The sequence below is a fragment of the Uranotaenia lowii genome, chromosome 3 (genome assembly GCF_029784155.1).
Source record: "Uranotaenia lowii strain MFRU-FL chromosome 3, ASM2978415v1, whole genome shotgun sequence".
NCBI classification, from domain to species: Eukaryota; Metazoa; Arthropoda; class Insecta; order Diptera; family Culicidae; genus Uranotaenia; species Uranotaenia lowii.
In genome coordinates, this window is record NC_073693.1 from 30987117 (window position 1) to 31010762 (window position 23646).

The 23646-nt window shown below is 34.6% G+C and overlaps 1 protein-coding gene across 6 annotated transcripts in view; it reads right to left on the bottom strand.

Annotated features, from left to right (window-relative positions):
* Nucleotides 1-23646, bottom strand: part of LOC129758136 (calcium-binding protein E63-1) — a 263324-nt gene that overhangs the window by 185473 nt on the left and 54205 nt on the right. The window lies entirely within an intron of this gene.

Below are 23646 nucleotides of genomic sequence, written 5' to 3' on the forward strand. Positions count from 1 at the left end.
AAATGACAAAAATGACAAAAATGACAAAAATGACAAAATGACAAAAATGACAAAAATGACAAAAATGACAAAAATGACAAAAATGACAAAAATGACAAAAATGACAAAAATGACAAAAATGACAAAAATGACAAAAATGACAAAAATGACAAAAATGACAAAAATGACAAAAATGACAAAAATGACAAAAATGACAAAAATGACAAAAATGACAAAAATGACAAAAATGACAAAAATGACAAAAATGACAAAAATGACAAAAATGACAAAAATGACAAAAATGACAAAAATGACAAAAATGACAAAAATGACAAAAATGACAAAAATGACCAAAATGACAAAAATGACAAAAATGACAAAAATGACCAAAATGACCAAAATGACCAAAATGACAAAAATGACAAAAATGACAAAAATGACAAAATGACAAAAATGACAAAAATTACAAAAATGACAAAAATGACAAAAATGACAAAAATGACAAAAATGACAAAAATGACAAAAATGGGGGGGGACAAAAAAATGACAAAAATGACAAAAATGACAAAAATGACAAAAATGACAAAATGACAAAAATGACAAAAATGACAAAAATGACAAAAATGACAAAAATGACAAAAATGACAAAAATGACAAAAATGACAAAAATGACAAAAATGACAAAAATGACAAAAATGACAAAAATGACAAAAATGACAAAAATGACAAAAATGACAAAAATGACAAAAATGACAAAAATGATAAAAATGATAAAAATGACAAAAATGACAAAAATGACAAAAATGACAAAAATGACAAAAATGACAAAAATGACAAAAATGACAAAAATGACAAAAATGACAAAAATGACAAAAATGACAAAAATGACAAAAATGACAAAAATGACAAAAATGACAAAAATGACAAAAATGACAAAAATGACAAAAATGACAAAAATGACAAAAATGACAAAAATGACAAAAATGACAAAAATGACAAAAATGACAAAAATGACAAAAATGACAAAAATGACAAAAATGACAAAAATGACAAAAATGACAAAAATGACAAAAATGACAAAAATGACAAAAATGACAAAAATGACAAAAATGACAAAAATGACAAAAATGACAAAAATGACAAAAATGACAAAATGACAAAAATGACAAAAATGACAAAAATGATAAAAATGACAAAAATGACAAAAATGACAAAAATGACAAAAATGACAAAAATGACAAAAATGACAAAAATGACAAAAATGACAAAAATGACAAAAATGACAAAAATGACAAAAATGACAAAAATGACAAAAATGACAAAAATGACAAAAATGACAAAAATGACAAAAATGACAAAAATGACAAAAATGACAAAAATGACAAAAATGACAAAAATGACAAAAATGACAAAAATGACAAAAATGACAAAAATGACAAAAATGACAAAAATGACAAAAATGACAAAAATGACAAAAATGACAAAAATGACAAAAATGACAAAAATGACAAAAATGACAAAAATGACAAAAATGACAAAAATGACAAAAATGACAAAAATGACAAAAATGACAAAAATGACAAAAATGACAAAAATGACAAAAATGACAAAAATGACAAAAATGACAAAATTGACAAAAATGACAAAAATGACAAAAATGACAAAAATGACAAAAATGACAAAAATGACAAAAATGACAAAAATGACAAAAATGACAAAAATGACAAAAATGACAAAAATGACAAAAATGACAAAAATGACAAAAATGACAAAAATGACAAAAATGACAAAAATGACAAAAATGACAAAAATGACAAAAATGACAAAAATGACAAAAATGTCAAAAATGACAAAAATGACAAAAATGACAAAAATGACAAAATTGTCAAAAATGACAAAAATGACAAAAATGACAAAATTGACAAAATTGACAAAATTGACAAAATTGTCAAAATTGACAAAATTGACAAAAATGACAAAAATGACAAAATTGACAAAATTGACAAAATTGACAAAATTGTCAAAATTGACAAAATTGACAAAATTGACAAAATTGATAAAATTGACAAAATTGACAAAATTGACAAAATTGACAAAATTGACAAAATTGACAAAATTGACAAAATTGACAAAATTGACAAAATTGACAAAATTGACAAAATTGACAAAATTGACAAAATTGACAAAATTGACAAAATTGAAAAAATTGACAAAATTGACAAAATTGACAAAATTGACAAAATTGACAAAATTGACAAAATTGACAAAATTGACAAAATTGACGAAATTGACAAAATTGACAAAATTGACAAAATTGACAAAATTGACAAAATTGACAAAATTGACAAAATTGACAAAATTGACAAAATTGACAAAATTGACAAAATTGACAAAATTGACAAAATTGACAAAATTGACCAAATTGACAAAATTGACAAAATTGACAAAATTGACAAAATTGACAAAATTGACAAAATTGACAAAATTGACAAAATTGACAAAATTGACAAAATTGACAAAATTGACAAAATTGACAAAATTGACAAAATTGACAAAATTGACAAAATTGACAAAATTGACAAAAATGACAAAAATGACAAAAATGACAAAAATGACAAATATGACAAAAATGACAAAAATGAGAGTGAACAAAATACAACTAAACATCTGCAGCATAAATCTTCCAGATAATCTTCACCGGCAGCATCCATCACACTGATGGAAGCCTTTTAGTCCATAAATTTTCTCTTAAAACTAACTGACCGCGAGCGCGATAAGACGCTGCATTTTATTCGAGCTGTTATGTGATATAAATTCATGACGTCTCCAGATGGATGATACAGTTTCTTTCATCTGTTGCACATCTGCGTGGTTGGAATTTTTTTTCTTGAGATCATTCAAAGTGTGTAATAGCTGAAATGCTACCATTTACCTGATGGAACTTTATGATCTAACTGAATACAGACCTTATGTGACAAATTGAAATACAACTTCATAAGAAACAATTTCCTCCGATGTCGTTTGCAGTAATGGATTTTTTTTAAAGCAATGGCGCAAATTTGAATTTTGCAGTTATGAGCAGTTGAAACTTTCCTGGAGTATATACGGAAAACTATGTTGCAACCGTTTGATTTCGCGAAAACGCGAAAAGAAATTAGATCACGTAGAACACGTTTTTCCTTGGTTGAAAATTCGTGGTTCAATTATTACTCTCTGGAACTTTTATGTTTTGATATGGGGAAATAATTTTGTCATACGCCATGAAGATATTTCAACTTGTCTCATATCGCATCTGCATCGTGGTTTATCGGTTTTTGATCTTGTTGAAAGATAAGAAAATGAGTCTTCTATTCTATTTCTGGATTTCCATCCTGTGCAGATAATTCATCCCTTACAAGAAAATGAGTGGAGCTACATTTCGAGATGAAAATTCTTTACACAAAAATTCTGATTTCGAAAACATTTCCCCTGTTTTTTAAATTAAATTTGTGAAAATTCTGAACGCTTTTCCCAATCAAGCTTTCATCACAATTATTGAGCTACCCTATCAGAAGCATCAGCAGCCTTTCAAAAAGCTATAGAATAAAGATCCCTTCTTCAATCTTCCAGATGGAAGTAAATTGTCAACACTGAAGTCAATGTGTTTCACACAGTCAAGGTCAAGGATCTAAGACCGAGCAAAAGACGTTACTGGTTGAAGGCGGGAAAGTTTCTTTGGATAAACTCCCCCCTTTTAGCATCTTAATCTAATTTACTTTTAATCAAGAACTTACTCCTAGAGAAGGATCAATTTCAGCAGGGTGACAAATCTAGGGCTCTAGCACTCAATCTAAATTGATTTTAAAACAAAGAAATTCCAAAAAGCAAGTCCTATTTAAAAGAGATGCCCAGATGTTCTTTTTTATCAACAAACCAGGTCACATCTTCAAGGGCACATTTTTTAAACAAATATACATGTTTTTCGTCGAAGGTAATCAAATGTAAATTCGAAAAATATCAACAACGGGTTGTGATCATTAAATTCCCATCAACTTTCGTGTCTGCATAATTTCAGGGGTGTGCGGAATCCATTTCCAACTCGGCAAATACAGTAGTATACCGTTAGGGGTATTGCTCGGAATGATACATAAATACACACACACACATCTAAAGCATCGAATGATAGCAACAATGTTGGCGAGCTTTCCTTTCTTTGTCTGTTGTCTGTTTCGCTACACTTCTTCGATGCTCGCGAGAAAAACTTTTGTGCTAACTCTAGTCTTTAAACTCGATAGCGTTCAAGTCAGCAGTGCCCTTTTCAGGACCACCAGAACAGAAAGGTCGAATTCGGAAACTTTTTAACAAAATTAATTTCAATTTAATTTTAAAACTGAATAACATTACCCAAAAGACACAAGAAAAAATTTAAAAAAAATCAAAACTCTCTAATCCATTTTGCTTTTCAATGCTATAATTCATGTTTGTCTTTAAGATGATTCACCCATCGTGGCTGTTCTTTCCCACTTCCACGATTTCTTTCCACTAGTTGGTGCAACATTCGTTCTTGAAGCAGTTTTTTTTTCTTTTTTGCTGTCTCTCTGAACCATCCGGGCGAAGTTAAGGTCAAGTTGTTTGACTGACTGCTGACTATCTAGTAGATATCTACTATCTAGTCAGGTATCTATCCTGGGATCGCGTGAAAAGTGTAAGGTCGATTCGATGATTCGAAGTTTTTTTTTCTGTGGCAGTAAGACATCAGTCAGGTGTTCAGTAGTGAAGATAACTTCAGGTCAGAATATTACACACAGAAGCAGACTCAATGAAACACGAACTTTTTCTTCAAAAGTCTTTTGAAACCTTTAATCCGATAGTTGAAACCGTAAAGGTGTTTTAAGCAAGCATTTTGACATTATTTTTACAATTCTTGCCTTTAGTTCACCTTTTTACTTCCGCTTGTTGAGAATATGGTAAAAAATTGGTATCTACTGAATTTGATGATTTCAGGTTACAGTGTAAGGATTCTTGAGTTAAATATCTTCCAATTATTTTTTTTTAAATTTCCAAATGTAAACTGTACTCTATGACACCAGAGCACTTCCAATTTTACTCGTCAAAAAAAGATTGACACCCGGAGAATTTCCCGTATAACATTATCCTTTTAATGGTCTTTAGTTATTTGGGCTTAAAGGTTAATATATTCTCATATTTTGACTTGAACTTCATTCCCAAAATCTTAAAGTATCATTTATTCATTTTTTTATACACAGCTTTAAAATCCGAACTATGCTTAAATTTAAGAAACAAATTCAAGTTTCAGATACTGATCAATGTTCTGATTTCGGTTTCAGATTTCTGACGCAAATTTGGAATGCTGAATTTAATAAGTTGCTTATTTTCGAATTATCATCAATAGTTATATTTTCTTTATAATATCGGATTTCAGGTCCGAAATATTTTTTATGTAACACTAGCTGATACCGTTACACAGCAAGAAAAATTCGTGTAAATTTTGATGTAAAATTCTATCACGGTGAAGGTTTCAAGGATACAATTTTTGAGGCGTGTCCTAAATCGTGATCTAAATCGAAATCAATGCACGAGATCGGATCACAAAAGCCATCGTGTAAAAATACACAGGGATGTAAATTTTAAAATTTATTGTCGTAAATATTGATATTTTTGCTAGAAATTCAGATTTTTTTTTGTCTTTGAATGAATACGCCGCATGTATCATTTTCAATTCACATTTATTTCCAAAAATGATTAATACGTCCAAGACGAAGTACATGCTGGCCTGCGGATCCGAGACCGACCGAACCCGCTTGTCCAGTAATAACAAGGTCACGATCGACGGCGACGAGCTGGAGATAGTCGAAGACTTTGTCTATCTCGGCCCACTGTTGACGGCAGACAATGACACCAGCCGTGAGATCCGATGGCGAATTATCAGCGGAAGTCGTGCCTACTATGGACTCCACAAGCAACTGCGGTTGAGAAGACTTAGCCCTCGCACGAAGTGTAACCTGTACATGACGCTCATTAGACCGGTTGTACTCTAGGGGCACGAGACATTGATATTGCTCGAGAAGGACCTACGTACACTCGGAGTATTCGAGCAACGAGTGTTAAGAACCATCTTTAGCGGCGTGCAGGAGAACGGAGTGTGGAGGCGAAGGATGAAGTACGATCTTGCGTGACTCTACGGCGAACCCAGTCTTCAGAAGGTGGTGAAGGTTAGACGGATACGCTGGGCAGGACAAGTTGCAAGAATGTCGAAATACTGTCCTGTAAAACGAGTGTTCGCAACTAATCATGTAGGAACGAGATGAGCAGGGGTGCAACGAGCGAGGAGGTTTGACCAAGTGGAGCGTGATCTGGCGAACGTGGGGTGCCCGAGAAATTGGAGAACGGTTGCTATGAACCGAGTGAATTTTAGGAATTATGTTCGTCAAGTTATGTCGTGAGACGGAATACTATGTAAATAAAATAAAATAATTATTTCCAAAACTGAACATAAAAAAACCATCACGGAAAGCATCAGGCTGGAATTGTTGTTGCATCCGATGATTTCCAGCATGGAGATGTTTTTACAGATCAGCGTCATCAGTATCCTCGATTGGTTCCGGAACATTATGATTTTTCGGTCAGCATCACCAAAAGTTTCTCCGGATAATCACTGTCCGGATATCAGCCACTGCGAAAAATCTAATTTTGATATAATGGGAAGAAAACTAATCAGTTTCAAACGCATTCTTCATTCCACGTAAACTTACTAGTTACTACTTTAAAGGGTCTAGAAGTGCATTTGTAGATACACCTTTGAAAGGCTTGTTTCCGAATAATTGTCTGACTTGTTTACTTTTTGCCCGATGCGCAAACTTACTTGAAATATAAAATGACACAATTTGAATATTTTCATTCACTCTGTTGTGGTATGAGCCTACTTGGTTGAATGATTCAACTGAATCAAAGCAATCGAAAGATTCCTTTTAACTCAACCACGGTGGTTGAATTAAAAGGAATCTTTCGATTGCTTTGATTCAGTATTTTCATTCAATTTTTAATCAAACAGATATAATTTTACACTGTTTGTGATATAAATTTCATTGACCGGTTGATTTTTGCATGACGCAATGTAAAATTAAATCAAAATAGTTTATTTCTATTACATTTTTGAAAATAGGCTAATATTCATCAAAAGGAGTTTAAAATTACACCTTTTTGTAGTTATACTCAAGCCAAAAAAGATCACACGTTTTTTAGATTTCGTGTACTTTTAGAAATTTTTTGCTGTGTATAGAAATGCGATAAGATAAGATGATGTTTTACTAACAAATAAAATCTCGTTATTCCCTAAACTGGAAAAAACCTTTTCAGAAATATTATCCTTATCAAACATTTAAAACCTATCACGTGCTATCACCATAAATGACGTAACTGTTTCCTCCCCAAACCCGCTCTTCGATTTGCGAATTAACGCGTTTCATTTCCACAAAAATGAAAACGGTGTATGGTTCATGAAAATGAACTGTTTTTGCTGCATCGATATATTTGCCCATTTTTTTAAGCCCACATACACCATTGCTCATTCCAATCCAATGTACAATATCTTCATTAACACAAAACAGTTAACAGGTAATAAGGACGACCCCTTACACAAAATTTGATACCTTAAAGCGATTGTTCGTCCCCGAAACCCCCTGTACAACTCAATACAACTAAAAATAACGAAAATATCGCTAAAACTATATTTGAGTTGTATGGACGACCCCCTCGAAAAGGGATCATCCGAAAATCTAAAAACATTTTCATTTTTTCTGGTCCTAACCAATACCCATGCAAAATTCTAACATTCCCTCTCAGTTCTATCAGATCTCTAGGTCTTAAGACGACTGAGAAAATTGAAGACAAACTTACAATCAAACATACTATAGAGAAATTTCTTTTTATATCTATAAATAGATTTTAATGAAGACTTTAAATATTTTTTTAAATGTAATCAAAGATTGAATACATACTGCAATACTAGAAAATAATGAGACAAATGTTTTTAGAATCTACTGGAAATTGCTTGAAGGTTTCATTGAATTTCAAAAAATATGTTGTGATTGTTGATGGTTGTTTTTCTAAGTAGTAAGTAAGCTTTAAATAACGTTGCCAATACAGCATATTAGCACAGCAAAGTAGAAGTACTTTTTTTCGTTTGTGTCGTTTTTAAAATCGAAAACGTTGGAGTTATTCAGGGTGGCAACGTGAAAGTTATGAACTTTGTTTATTGCATGAAACTTAAACCATTTGCAATATCTCTTGGGAATAAGTAGTAAAGTAGTAAAATAACAAACTCTGGTTCAAATCTTTCACCTTAGTGTTCGATAAAGGCCCGAAGACGCTTTTCGGCTTTTTTAACTTAGCCGCACGTAAGGCTTAGTTCGGCATTTTGTCCCAAATCTTCAACAAACGTCATTCAATGTGTTCAACCTCGTATGCTTAACGTCGTCCTACACCCCTAGCATGTGTCCTCAGATATTGAAGTTTAGAGTAGGGATACCATACGTACTCTTTTAAGAGTTCATAACGTCAAACGGGGTATCATGCAAAAGCAGGGTTAGATGCAACATTTGTGTACCACAACACTCATTCAATTTATATTTCTATTTACTGTAATAAAGTTATCATTGAATGATTACAAATAGATGATGACATAGTTTTGAGTATCGTGAAAGAGTTTTTAAAAGTTTCTGATTCTCATAAAAAAAATTAAGAAATCGAGAAATAAATGTACAAATTTTTACATTTTTCGATGCCGTTAAAAACTTTACCCAGTATGATGGATTGGCTTAATGATATCACCTACAAACCTTGAAGGGTGATACGGTCAAAATTTGGTCAATATCAACTTGACGTATTTCTTTCAATTTTGCATTTAAAAAACCTGAACACCTCTCATTTTGAAGGTGTGTGTGTGTAGAATGTCGCTCCTATTTTGATTTTGGAATTCACTCTTTAGTTGTCAAAATACCGTCCAAGGAAGAAGAGCAGCGTATCAAAACTTTGCTCGCACATAGCGAAAATCCAAGCTACTCGCACGCAAAGCTGGCAAAATCGCTAAAAGTTGCCAAATCAACTGTTACAAATGTAATTAAAGTGTTTGGGGAACGTTTGTCGACAGCCAGGAAGTCTGGATCGGGGGGAAATCGAAAACCGGAAGCCGCTGAGACGACAAATAGGGTTGCCGGTAGTTTCAAGCGAAACCTTAACCTCTCTCTCCAAGATGCCTCAAATAAGCTGGGTGTATCGTCTACAACCGTGCATCGAGCCAAAAAACGAGCCGGACTATCGACTTACAAGAAGGTAGTGACTCCAAATTGCGATGATAAACAAAATACGACGACCAAAGAGCGATCCCGGAGGCTGTACACGACGATGCTGACGAAGTTTGACTGCGTGGTAATGGACGACGAAATCTACGTCAAAGCCGACTACAAGCAGCTTCCGGGACAGGAGTTTTATACGGCAAAAGGAAAGGGAAAGGTAGCAGATATTTTCAAGCACATGAAACTGTCAAAGTTCGCAAAGAAATATCTGGTGTGGCAAGCCATCTGTACCTGTGGCTTGAAAAGCAGCATTTTCATAGCTTCCGGGACTGTCAACCAAGAAATTTACGTGAAAGAGTGTTTGAATAAACGTCTGCTGCCTTTCCTGAAGAAACACGGTTGTTCCGTACTGTTTTGGCCGGATTTGGCATCTTGCCATTACGGTAAAAAGGCCATGGAGTGGTACGCCGCCAACAACGTGCAGGTGGTTTCCAAGGACAAGAACCCTCCCAACACGCCAGAGCTCCACCCAATTGAGAAATACTGGGCTATTGTCAAGCGGAACCTAAAGAAGATTTTAAAAAACTGCTAAGGACGAGCAGCAGTTCAAGGCAAACTGGCTTTCGGCGGCGAAGAAGGTGGACAAGGTGGCTGAACAAAATCTGATGGCAGAGGTTAAGCGTAAGACCCGACAATTCGGATTTGGAAAAGCGGAAGCCTAACTGAATATTTTTCCTGAATTTTATACAAATTAAACTTGAAAAAGAAATCTTATTTGATTTTTTAAATAAACGATTTCACCGATTTACACGCGTTTTCCCTTGATCAAATTTTGACCGTATCACCCTTTAGAAGCATTAAACATGATAAATCTGAGTCAAAATTAATTATTAACTTACCAGGATCACATGCCAAATTTCAGAACGATCTGATCATGGGGAGGGGTTGCTTGAGTCTCAAACGTGAATAGGATTTAAAGGTATTTGCTCGGGAGGAATGAAAAATACTTTTTTTTTTTCATTATTTCCTTTTTTCTTCACAAGCTGATTGCTTTTCATGAATAATTTTCTTAAAGCCTAAGTTGAGACAAATATTTCACTCAAAGACTGTAACACGATTGGAATTGAAATAACAAAGTTATTGTGGTTCAGAAATTGTATTTTAGCCGAAAATTTTGCAATGCGTAAAAGTACTCATTGAGTGTTTGGCGACAATTTTCGGCCAAAATACAATATTTGAACCGCAATAACTTTTTCCTTTCAAGTCCAATCGTGTTACAGTCTTCGAGTGAAATATTTGTCTCAACTTAGGCTTCAAGGAAATTATTTATTAAAAACAGTCGGCTAATGAAGAAAAAAGTTATTAATGACAAACCAGTATTTTTTGTTTCTTCCGAGAATAATATCTTATAATCGTATTCATGCTTGAGACTCAAACAACCCCTCCGCATCTTCCTGAAGTTTGGCATGTGATCTTCTGGTAAGCTGATAAATAATTCTGAATTGAAGAGAGTGAGATTTACTATGTTTAATTTTTCCTATACTATGATTAGTATACTGCGGTTCGTTAAATTATCAAAAAATGCAAAAAAAATGTTATGGTAAAGTAATCATAAATTCTTCAATTTTCAACCGATTTTGATAAATAACCATTTGAAATTTTTATTTTGAATTCACATTTAAGGTCTATAGATAATCCGATTTTTTAAAAGTCTGAAACTTTCGCTGAAACAAAAGTTTCTTTTAAAAAAATGCGTTTTTTTATTTTTTTTCTATCATAAAGTCACTAATATCTCATACGGAAAAAATGGTGCTCAGACGATCGAAAGCAAATTTGTTCACCTTTAATATACAAAAAAGAGATCTCATATTACTTCAATGCAGTCCGAGATATTTTAATCTCAGTAAAAGTACTCTTTTATTTTTTTTTCCAAAATTTCATATTTGAAGCATAACTCAAAAACTGTTGTACTGAGATTTTTTTGAATTTCATTTTCGGATTCAGCGCCTGAAAAAATCTATTGACAATTCATTTACAAATTACTTTTTTATGCCTAAATTTATTCCTTTTTTGACATATAATCAATCTCTTACATAATCACGTTGTTCATCAGAAGCGTAAAATAGTATCAGACTTTTCAAACAGAAGTTTTTAAATTACGAAAGGTGCCCATATCGGTTGATGTTTTTCTGTTTCCTCGGCGACCGTCAAAATTTAGTAAATTTCTTGGAAACATTTCACAATTGCTCGGTTTATTACATAATTTTTCATACAGGACTGTTTGATGTCATTTCTGTATATTGAAATGTAACAAGATTTTTTAAGGCAGCTAATAAGCGATGTAGAAAACATTTCAAACCGCTTCTGAATAATTCTGCATATTTCATTTTACATAAACAAGGAGCTAAGCCATATAATATCCATGATATTTTCACCAGCCGGAATTTCAAACAATAACCGAAAACAAATCTTTTCTGCAAATACCAGCGAAAGTGCATGCATTTCTAATCGATTGAATTGAGTATTAGAACAGCAAGAAATCAACTTAAGAATTATGAAAACGATATCAGGCACAACATCAAAATACTTTCTCGAATAGAAGACATGAAAACAATATAAAAAATAAAATTTGAGATAGAATAAGTTCTGCAACTGAAATTGTCGATTTTTTTTTGTTTGATGTGACAGTTGTTTAACGGTTAAAAAAAAATACCATACATTCCTTTGATTTCGAGAAAACTGATTTTTATTTCAGAAGCCATTGAAGCTTAGATTATTTTTGGAATAAAAAGATTACAATAGCTCACAAAAGATTACATTCAGCTCACAAATGTCCTTAGTTTTCTTTTTCATAATTATCAAAAACTGTATGTTGAACAATAAATCGAACGTGTGAAATGTTTCGCACTTGAAATTTTTTTTGGGATTCCATAAAACGTGTGCAACATAATAAAACCTATTGCATCCGGCTTTCTTTTCCAATAAACTTGCTCTACACCTACGAGAGGCCATTTCCCTGACCATCATGAGGGGTCGTTTCAGTTGATGGGGGAAGAAAAATCTCGTTAAAGCTTAGGAAAACCTTAAAATCCAACCGGGACAACCAGAACGATACGAACAAGTGCAAGCACCCAACTCAACCAAGAGCAATTATAAATTGTGATGATCGTCGTTTACCGCCTGACCAAAAGACCGACCGAGACAGTTTTCATGACCCGGTCCCTGGTCGTGTGTTTCTTGTTTAAGTGATTTTGTCGTTTTTCTTGCTTGTTGCCTTGTCTCATCAGGAAAATTTACGATGACCATTCCGAAAGTTCTGGGTAGTTGGTTGAGGTTTTTTTTGTAGTTGGTTATGCCCTTAGCATATGCAGAACTGTCAGGTGTGGGCGTTACTTTATCAACAAATTTTGTTTTCTGTTTTTTTTTTCGTTTTTAAATAAAGCTTAAACACTGTTCACCACTAACCAGATTAAATCTCCTGTAATAACTGCTTTTTTATTCGGCTTAGCGTGTCAAACAAGAATTTGGATCTCATAGCGCTCTACATTTCAATGATAAGTTCAGGAACATAAAAAGTGGTTTTGATGATTTTGAAATTCTTCCCGAACGTTAGATCTTGGAAAATTATTTACAAAAACAAGTTTTTTGATGAATTTATTTAAACAACTGAAAAGATTTTTTCCAATGAACATAAATGAAAGTCCAGCAAAGCTCCAGTGAACGAGACTAAATTAAACAAGAACTAAAGGTGGAAAAAGGTCACCGGGAGCAATTTAGATGGTTTAAGGAAAAACTTGCCCAGCAGTTTTTCTCTTTTATATTTTTCATGGACGGACAAAAACCATCGGCTGGTAAGGTGAAAAAAATACTCTAAAACAATGACCCCTACGGCGGCGTTGTTGTGGTTTTTTTTCTTTCTCACGAAAGGGACAGTTTGCGTGACAGAACCGCATGCGATTAAAATTAATTGGGTGCTCAAGCATTTTACCAACAACAGCCCGGTGGTTGTACAACGTACAATGTGGCTAGAAGTCCAAAGAATGGACACAGACCTTACGTGCCAAAATCACGCAATTTTTTCCATCCCGACCTCATAAAGTTGCGTTGTTATTTTTTTCGTTCATATCCACCCACTCAAAAGAGAGCGGGTTGTTTTGGACCGTGATGGTTGGAAAAACTTTGATAACGGTATAAATTATAATAATACCCGCGCCAATTTGATTCAACTTCCCGTTGATTGCAGGGGCCCGAAAAAAGAAGGAATCTTATAAGTTACATACTTTCTTCTTTAGGCAATTTGAGAAAGCTCTCTGGAGCCACCACCATTTAACCCGATAAGGAGATTTTGATTCTAGGCAATTTGGTATTTTATGTCAAAATGTCTGTACGATATGTTACAAATGCTTCAAGGTGCGGTATTAGCTACCTCAGTTTATCCAATGTCATTCGGTGAGCAATCGAGATGAACAAATTTTAAAATTAAAAAATACAACAAAAATGAAAAAAAAACTCGCCAAACGGATAATATCATAAAAATTTAAAACATATGGGAGTAATCAAGAGAACTTAAAAAAATAACAAAACCTACAAAAAAATAACATAAACAATTTGAAATAGAAAAATGACAAAAAAAACCAAAATGACAAAAATGACAAAAATGACAAAAATGACAAAAATGACAAAAATGACAAAAATGACAAAAATGACAAAAATGACAAAAATGACAAAAATGACAAAAATGACAAAAATGACAAAAATGACAAAAATGACAAAAATGACAAAAATGACAAAAATGACAAAAATGACAAAAATGACAAAAATGGCAAAAATGACAAAAATGACAAAAATGACAAAAATGACAAAAATGACAAAAATGACAAAAATGACAAAAATGACAAAAATGACAAAAATGACAAAAATGACAAAAATGACAAAAATGACAAAAATGACAAAAATGACAAAAATGACAAAAATGACAAAAATGACAAAAATGACAAAAATGACAAAAATGACAAAAATGACAAAAATGACAAAAATGACAAAAATGACAAAAATGACAAAAATGACAAAAATGACAAAAATGACAAAAATGACAAAAATGACGAAAATGACAAAAATGACAAAAATGACAAAAATGACAAAAATGACAAAAATGACAAAAATGACAAAAATGACAAAAATGACAAAAATGACAAAAATGACAAAAATGACACAAAATGACACAAATGACAAAAATGGCAAAAATGGCAAAAATGACAAAAAATTGAATATCAATAAATGTTGGATATTTTTTCCCAATTTCTGAATTTCAACTACTGAACCGTTTTTCTCAAATTGTACCATTTCTTAATAGACTACATATTCATTATCTGTTCAATTTCAAGATCATTTTTTTAAGGTTTTATTTTTGACACTTTACCAGCATTATGGCATTCGTGTCTGTGGCTCTTCTAGTTTAGAGCAAACTCGGGAGAAAACCGCCCAGCGGGTTCACACACACCTGCTCGCCTGCACGTCCAACGGAGAAATGGCCGATTCCTTGGTTCGCCACTTTCGGCTCGATGACGGTTTGCTGTGGCGGCGCCGACGGCCGCGTCGGCGACGCAGTGTTACCCGATTAACAGGCGAAGTCAGATAGGCTACACGCTCAGTTCGGAATACCACATCTCACTTCTTCTCTGGAAAAATGTACATTTTATTAACAATTCAAGGAATGGCTTTAAATACCTAAGAAATTGAATAGATTCGGGTTTTTCTCTAAAGTTATGTATATTGTATTCGATGGTTATTGTTTACTGACGTTTGTTGGGTGCATTAGACATTTGGAACTTAGATAACTCGGTAAGTTCTGTTTCGACCAACCTAACATACTGTTACAAGTAGTCAGAGACACGCTTATCTCTTGTAGGGCGATGTTGGGGTGGAATATCTTCAGGTTTAATTTCAGGGTTGTTAGTTGAAGGAATGGTATTCCTCCAGGGTGTAGTATTTAACTCAGGTTTGAGTGTTATCTTTTTACACTGTGCTATAAAAGACGAAACGTCAAATGTTTAAGTACGTGTCAAACACATGAATAAAAAAGGGTCTCTTTCGATTCCTGCTCTCGACCGAACAACACCTCTTTCCAGACCGTGTCCGAAACCTCTAAATTAATAGTGGCGACGAGTGAAAATCCGTCATTTTGTTTTTTCCGTTTAAGTAAACGCGGTGTGTGAGGCAAAAAAAAAGGCGTTTTTCGGCGGAAGTTTGCCGCAGTATTGTTTGCCTTAGTTAAAAAGCGCGTGTTTTTTAATTCTTTGCACGGAACAAAGGAATTACAACCTGTTTCAAGAAACAGTGGATTAGACGCCACGTGTTCGTTTCCCGGCGGGATACATTCCGGGTTGCTGTTGTTGCTGTTGAATTCTGCTGCACGGATAACGCTCTGTAGCACTTCTCCTATCGATAAGTATAATAGTTTTGCTCGATAGGTTTGGTCTGAAATATTCCGTAAGGAAGAAGCTAATTCGAAATGTTTGACATATTTCGACCACATTTCCCACATGCGACTGGATGGTACTTTTTTCGAGAATGGGTGGGTTGGTTCCCATTTAATAAAATTGTTTCCAACATTGGAAACCGGCAAAGATTTAGACAGATCCCACGATTCCTGTCCGACCAAAATTTTGGTTTGAATTGGTATCGAGTGGTACTTAATGACCAGGACAAGGTTAGTCATTTCGGTTCGAAGGTGGGAGAGCATTGACGAGACTTGGTCGTTTTGCGATTGTTGGATGGGGGGTGGAAAGTTAGACAAATGGTTCATTGATTGATTTGTACACTAAGGCTTCTCGGATTCACGGTTAGGCATACAATGCGTGTCAGAAACTTGTTCCACTAGTATATACGATGATACACTCTCATTGTCGTCGCAATTGCTTTCAAAAGTTTCTCATTCTTCCGACAGTACTTCCCCTGTTGAATCGGCTGGGTTTCTCACAAATTTTCTCGATTCTTCCATTTTGTATGCCTGGTTATTTGTTGTTGAGAAAAAGAAGAACGGTTGTATGGAGTATTCGTCACAGAATACTTTGTTTAGATTAGTAGTGTTTTACCATGAAAATAAAGTTTCAATGTTAGCAAATGCCTACTTATTGCTAAATTTAATTAAATATGTTCCGTTTTATAAAGCTTTATGTGGATGTCTCATACTACCTCTAAACGCAGGAATTAACTGGGTTGATTGGATTATACTCTGTTGAGGTTCCCTTCCGCAATGACGGTAGTTCCAATATATTTAAATTTTCCATCCCACATGAGGGATAGTTATATGCCATACAATTTAGATTTTTTTTATTCGAATATGGGGTATGCTTAAGGTTGTCATCTTTAATTCATTCTATGGAAGTCCACAGTTTCACAGTTGACGGTTGTTCCAACCCGTTAGGTTGAAGTCACATTCCACGTCAACGGTTGTTCCATACCGTGTCAATTTAGTGAACGTCCCGTTTCACATTTGACGGTTGTTCCAACTCGCTCTGTAGAAGTCCTATTCCACATCAACGGTTGTTCCACACCGTGTCAATGTAGCGAACGTCCCGTTTCACAGTTGACGGTTGTTCCAACCCGTGCTGTAGAAGTCCCATTCCACGTCAACGGTTGTTCCATACCGTGTCAATTTAGTGAACGTCCCGTTTCACATTTGACGGTTGTTCCAACTCGCTCTGTAGAAGTCCCATTCCACGTCAACGGTTGTTCCACACCGTGTCAATGTAGCGAACGTCCCGTTTCACAGTTGACGGTTGTTCCAAACCGTGCTGTAGAAGTCCCATTCCACATCAACGGTTGTTCCACACCGTGTCAATGTAGCGAACGTCCCGTTTCACAGTTGACGGTTGTTCCAACCCGTGCTGTAGAAGTCCCATTCCACGTCAACGGTTGTTCCATACCGTGTCAATTTAGTGAACGTCCCGTTTCACATTTGACGGTTGTTCCAACCCGCTCTGTAGAAGTCCCATTCCACATCAACGGTTGTTCCACACCGTGGAACTTTAGTGAACGTCCCGTTTCACAGCTGACGGTTGTTCCAACCCGTTCTGTAGAAGTCCCATTCCACGTCAACGGTTGTTCCATACCGTGGAAATTTAGTGAATGTCCCGTTTTACGTTGACGGTTGTTCCAACCCGTAACGAGTGCAGACCGTGAAATCAACATCGAATTTTAGCCATCCATACTCATGTTGGGTTTGGATCATTGTTTTCGTAGTTGATCTACGCTACATCAATGATCATTTTTGTGTTTATGTTTGGTGAATTCGAAGAGTTATTTAAAGCTCGTTTGAGAAATATGAAGGTGAATTTGATTGTCTCTTCACCATTATAGCCAAGCAACTTTATTTTCTTTGACTACCCAGTCGAAGGTGACTCGGAGAGATTTTGTCCTCTCACGGTAGAGGAGTGTTAAAATACTGTATTTTCAATTTTTCATTCTAGGATGCATGTTAATCTATTAGTTTATTTATTTAATTTAAGTTCTTTTTCTTAAATAATTGTGGAAATTTTAGAGGAAATTAGAAAGAAAAATATTTGGATTGAAATATTAAGCCTTAAAAATATTAAAATTTGGACTTTTGAAGGTTAGAATCATTAACTTTGATTGCTTAAGTTTTAACATTTTTTTCAAAATTTAAAAAAACGAAATTGGGATTGGGCCTGCTAAAAAGAATAAAGCCTGCTCTTTACTCCTACACAGATTTCCATAAGAATGACAGCTAATCGGAGTGAAATTGGAGTGAAGGCTATTTCTCTCTCTGTTTAACACACGAGAAATCGTATACCGGTACTGCGAGCGCGCCCATCGCCCATAGAAGAAAATAAAATTAGGGATATTTAGAGTCGGAGTTTTAATTATAATAGAATGTAAATTCTGCTCCGAAAAATATGTAACGAAATCGGTATCCGAATGAATACTTAATTATTACGTATTTTACCATCTAGAAAAGTTACACCAAATACCCATCTTGAGTTGATTTTTTTGTTTGCTTTGTTATTTTCACCTCACTATTACAACAATTTTTTTAATGATTTAACCTGTTATCATAAAAAGGCATATATAATAAAAGGAGTAGAGTAACTAATTGATTTGGTGTTGTTTCTTCTGTAAAATGACGTGAATCAAAAACATTTAGCGCCTCAAAAGTAGCAGAACGTAAATGTGCATTTCATCCATAGGACATAAGTGCAGATGATCATCGGACAAGATACACTGTCAGTCCGTCAAAAGAAAACGGCTCCCACTATTTTAAAACTGTTTAATGGCGATTTTCTTCCCACGCTAGAGTGAAAATTATGTTTTCATAGAGTAGCCGACAATAGAAAAAGGGGTCTTTCGCCTTTAACAACCGAAAGTAAGCGCTGTGTTCAAAACAGGCGTCAGGTGATGAACAAAAAGTGATTTAGTTCTTAAGTCAAAGTGGCAATGGGATAAAGTGTCTTAAAACTGGATTTGATATTTTTTTGTAAGATAAATTTATATTCAAATGACACACTTACGAAAGTGAAAAAGGATTAAAAACAATGTAATACAATTGCACATTTTCACTAGATAGGTGGCGCAATCCATTTTTTTCCCAAATAAGGGCCACCACGTGTTCTTGGTTAGGGTAAAAAACAAAATGGATGTCTGAAGACTTACCGAATAGCCAACACAAATGATGATGGGCCGGTTCACGCACTTTCTTCCACCTTATATAAAAACGCACTCACCAAAACTACCACGTTGGACGGTTTTCTCCCGAAACAAAAAAAAGGGTTCTTTTCAAATTATATAGCCTGCTTTGGTCGCCATTGTGGCTCTTCTAGTTTAGAGCAAACTCGGGAGAAAACCGCCCAGCGGGTTCACACACACCTGCTCGCCTGCACGTCCAACGGAGAAATGGCCGATTCCTTGGTTCGCCACTTTCGGCTCGATGACGGTTTGCTGTGGCGGCGCCGACGGCCGCGTCGGCGACGCAGTGTTACCCGATTAACAGGCGAAGTCAGATAGGCTACACGCTCAGATCGGCTACACGCTCAGTTCGGAATACCACAGTGTCTAGACAAGATCATATGGTATTGTGCAATTCTAAGAAAAACTGAAAAAACACATTGAATTTCCTTTGTGGTCTGTAAAATCAAGCACTTCAAATGTTTCGATATGAGCTGAATAAAAAAATTGAGCTCTTATTTACTCTCCGAATTCATATCAATCAAAAGTTTTCCTATAGTACTTTGTCGTTTTTGTTGGAAAAAAAATTATCATGGGATATTTTGACGTTTAGGTCGATTTCTGAAGACCGGAAATTTTTTAAGAAGCATCTGATAGCAAAAATTGGAATGGTTTTAAAATTGTATAATTTTTTTAAATTCCGGGTCAATATGACCCTAACCGGCTAATTGTCTTTTTTATTGCTGAGTGACTCTGATAATCCTATTTAAAAATCTAAAAATGTGGGATTGTCCAGAAAAAGTCAACATTTCATGTAATCAGCTTTAACCAAGAAAAATAATATCAACGTTACAGTTGGGGGGTTAGCCTTAAAATTTCTGAGACCACTTTGTCTATGCTTGAGTCGACTGTAGAGAAGAACCGAACACGCAAAACAAAGTAATTTTCATATCCAAAAGTCGTTTCTTGGTTCGAAACAATCTCTTTCCACTTCCGGTTTAAGTACCGAAAGGAACCAGAAAACAAATCAACTCCCGCCTTCCGGAAATGTCCAACGGAATCGGCAACTAAATTTTCCTACATCTGCCCCAAACTTGCGTTTAGTTTTCTTTGTTTCGAACAAGTACAGGCTTTGTTTTCGTTCTACTTAAATTCTCAAAGGGTGGAAAACTTTTCTTTCCTATCTTCTCCTCAGGAAATTCCATTTTCCAACACGGCAGTGTAAATGTACCGGAAATTCTATACCTTCTCCAACCTTCAACAAGTTGGGTTCTTTTCGCTCTCAGGGTACTCAACCTTGAAACAGAACATAATTTGTAGGTACGATACAATCTCGTTTCCGGTAAGTTCTCAAGAAAACAAGCCAGTCAAATTGTTGGGTGATACTTTGTTAATAAGCTTAAATCATTTTGCTTCTAAAATTTTCGATTTGTTTGAAAGTTAGTCAGTTGTATCGCTAACAAGCCGTAACCAGAACCCTAAATTAAGCTGAAACACTTCACTGTTGCCACAGTCAACTGAATGCACCCCTAATGCAGATGACTCGTCTAACATGCCCAGCTCACCCAGCTGGTGAATAGGTGCCTTCAGATCCCTTTCCTGATTTCAATTTCCTGTCACTCAGTTTTCATGTGCCGGTGTGTGGTGCCATCATCACTATCTACTAAAACTCCTCTGTATAGTAGTTACATGGTACAGAATCTACTGTAAGCCACATCCGAGACGACACGGCGAGAGGTGGAGGTTGCAATTCTCAACATCCGCCGCCACTGTTGGTTTAAATCAACACACGGGCTAATTCGGTGCCAAGTTCAAGAATCTTTCATCTTGCTATGTATGTAGGAATGCTGAAAATGAAGGTGGGTCAAATAAACAGTTCATCGAGTCTTTTTCAAAACTTCAATATAAAAAATTCGGCATCTCCTTAAATTTGTCACGTATAAAGGAAACTTTTTTTTCTCTAAAATGAAAAAAAAAACGGGACAACTAGATAATCTTATTTTAAATTTGTGCATTAAAAAATCAAATATTTATCAAATTGTTAAATTATTGCGTGACTAATGTTAAATTGAAAATCAATTAGGAGGATGTTATCCACTATCGGAAAATTTGTAGTTAAAACTTCAAATATACATTATTGTAATATTCGTTCTTTTACTGATTTCAATAGTATCAATATTATGTCACAAAACTATATTACAATCAAATTAAATTACATCATGTGTTTGGTAACGTAAATCATTTCGTGTTAGTTTTCACTCAATTCCAAAAGTGTTGTCTGTATAGGGTGTCCCATAATATCTAGTGATAAAATTTTTGCTCGGGGACTGCTCATTAGCTCCAGCACAGACTGATTTGTGACGATATTGACCAATTTTTTTTTTTTTTTTGTAAAGTTTTCGTTAGAAACTGGAGGTTTCACATGTTTCCTCAAATACAATTAGTTATGCGCCTAAAAAGTTTCCGGATAAGTCGCGAACTGAGGTACAGGCGTAAGCACCCATGACTTTTCGGTCCAAAGTTTTGTCCACCGAACCCGGTTTCCTTTCAGATTTTTTTTGTCCACAAAGCTGCTTTCCTTTTCATACTTCCGAATCCGTAATGCATCGCTTCAACGCTCACTTTTTCCATTTTCGCCAACTTACTCAGTGAAATGTTTAGGAAAGTACACCATTTGTGCTCACTTTTCCGGGAAAACGCTTCTCATTTTTAGCTAAAATTATACAAAGTTTAAGTTAAACTGTAAACAACAACACCCAGCAGAAATCATCTGTTTTAACGTCATAGCATATTCGAACTTGAAAATTTTAAACCGAATGATTTCTTCCGAGGATCGAATGAAGTTTAAACTCGAGCCACCGCACACTTCGGAATCTGGAGTAATGATTGTTTTGCCCTGAATTTCTCAACATTTTTTTTTTTTTTTGAGGAATCGAATGAAGGCTATTTGAGCCACCAGTTATGGCTGTTTTAACCTCAATTTCCTAACATTCTTAAATATTGCAGGGAAGCATGTCCGGACTTTAAAATTTTAAACCAAATGGGACTGATGTCATGTGATTTTTTCTGAGGCAATTGTCTGAAGGAAAGAGCAAAAATAATTAATTTTCTCTTAATTATAAAAAAAATAGCGCCTTTAAGTATGCAATGTTATTAGCGTTGAGACAGAGTTATATAATTTTCTTCTTATGTCTGCTATAAATTGTAAAATGAGAACAAACATGACCAAAATAGTCAATTAACATTCTGTCTTGGGGTTTTGTTTGATTTTTATACAAGGATTAGGGCTTCCTGAATAAAAGATCAAGTCTCCTTCAATAGGGGATCAAATCTCCCCTAACTTCAGAAAAATCGCAATTTTTTTACTCCCACGAAAATGCTTCTAGTTCATCAACGGGTTCAAGTATCGTTTTAATTTTTGGAGCATAGAAACTTGAAGTTTCAAGCTGTCAGAAAATGTCAAAGACGGCGAGTTGCTAATTTTTCCAAAAAGATATGGTGAAAATAAGAAAAGGGGATCAAGTATCCCCACTCTCCCCTACAGCTCTGCTTAGATTGTATATCTAAAGGCGAAATACAATTGCTGTGGACGCCTTAAGTTATGCAACAGAAGTTAGCAGCTAATTGGCAGTTTGTTTCTAAAAACACCACTTAAATAGCATCTGAATCAGACATAACCATCGATGCAACGGGTTTAACTATTTTATAACAGATTTGCTCGATATTGTCATCATTTAGCTACAAATTCAATTGTACTTGTGATACATTTTGAAAATCAGGATGATTCGGAACATTTTAAAGATCATTTAAAAAAAACAGGAGAATTAAAGTGTTTTTGAAACAAAAAAAACAGGACGGGTTTTCAAAAATCAGTACAAATCCTGAAAAATCAAGACACCTGCCACCTCTGCCTGAGACAGACGTTGGTTCGCTTTGTTGATGCTTTTTGTTTTGAAAAATCATAACATCACATTTGATATTTATTTTTAACTGTTAAGGTTACATTGGATTGTTCAACGATTTTTCGAAATAGAATTTTTTTTTTGTTCAAATTTTATATTCGTTTTCAGTCGAAATTTCACATTTTATATAAGTTTGAAATGCGATGAATCTATAGAGACTCATAGATACATAGCTGAAAAAACGTTATTGTGGCACATATCGTTTAACTTGCATTTGATTTTGGCGTGAAACATATTAGGATACTGCGCGGTTACTGAATATGGTTAATGCTTTTGTTAGTCAGCGGACCATAGGTTGCCGAAAAACTTGTATTGATCAGCTGTTCGTTTTACAAGCTGGGAAATGGCTGATTGGGTTGATGAGCATGTGAGATAAGAAAGCTTCCAATTAAGCGATAAAACTAAAAGAAAAACATATACAAAAAGTAAACAAACAAGTAATTTCTTGAAAATTGAATTCTAGTGGTAGAAGTGTTTTTATTGAAGAAAAATTTCTGTTCTTGTGCGGAACAATGCTAATCTTGAGTGGAAATAAAATAGGATTTTTAGAGGAGCCATATTGTACTGCCAACATATCTAATATGTAGCTCTCATCAATCCTATTCTTTGTGTTATTATGAAAATTTCAATTACATGCCATTTTGAAAGATTTTAAATTCCAAATTCAAGGTTTTACGTAACAGAAACTTAACCTTCCGAAGTTGTTCGCAAAATATCCGTTCAAATTT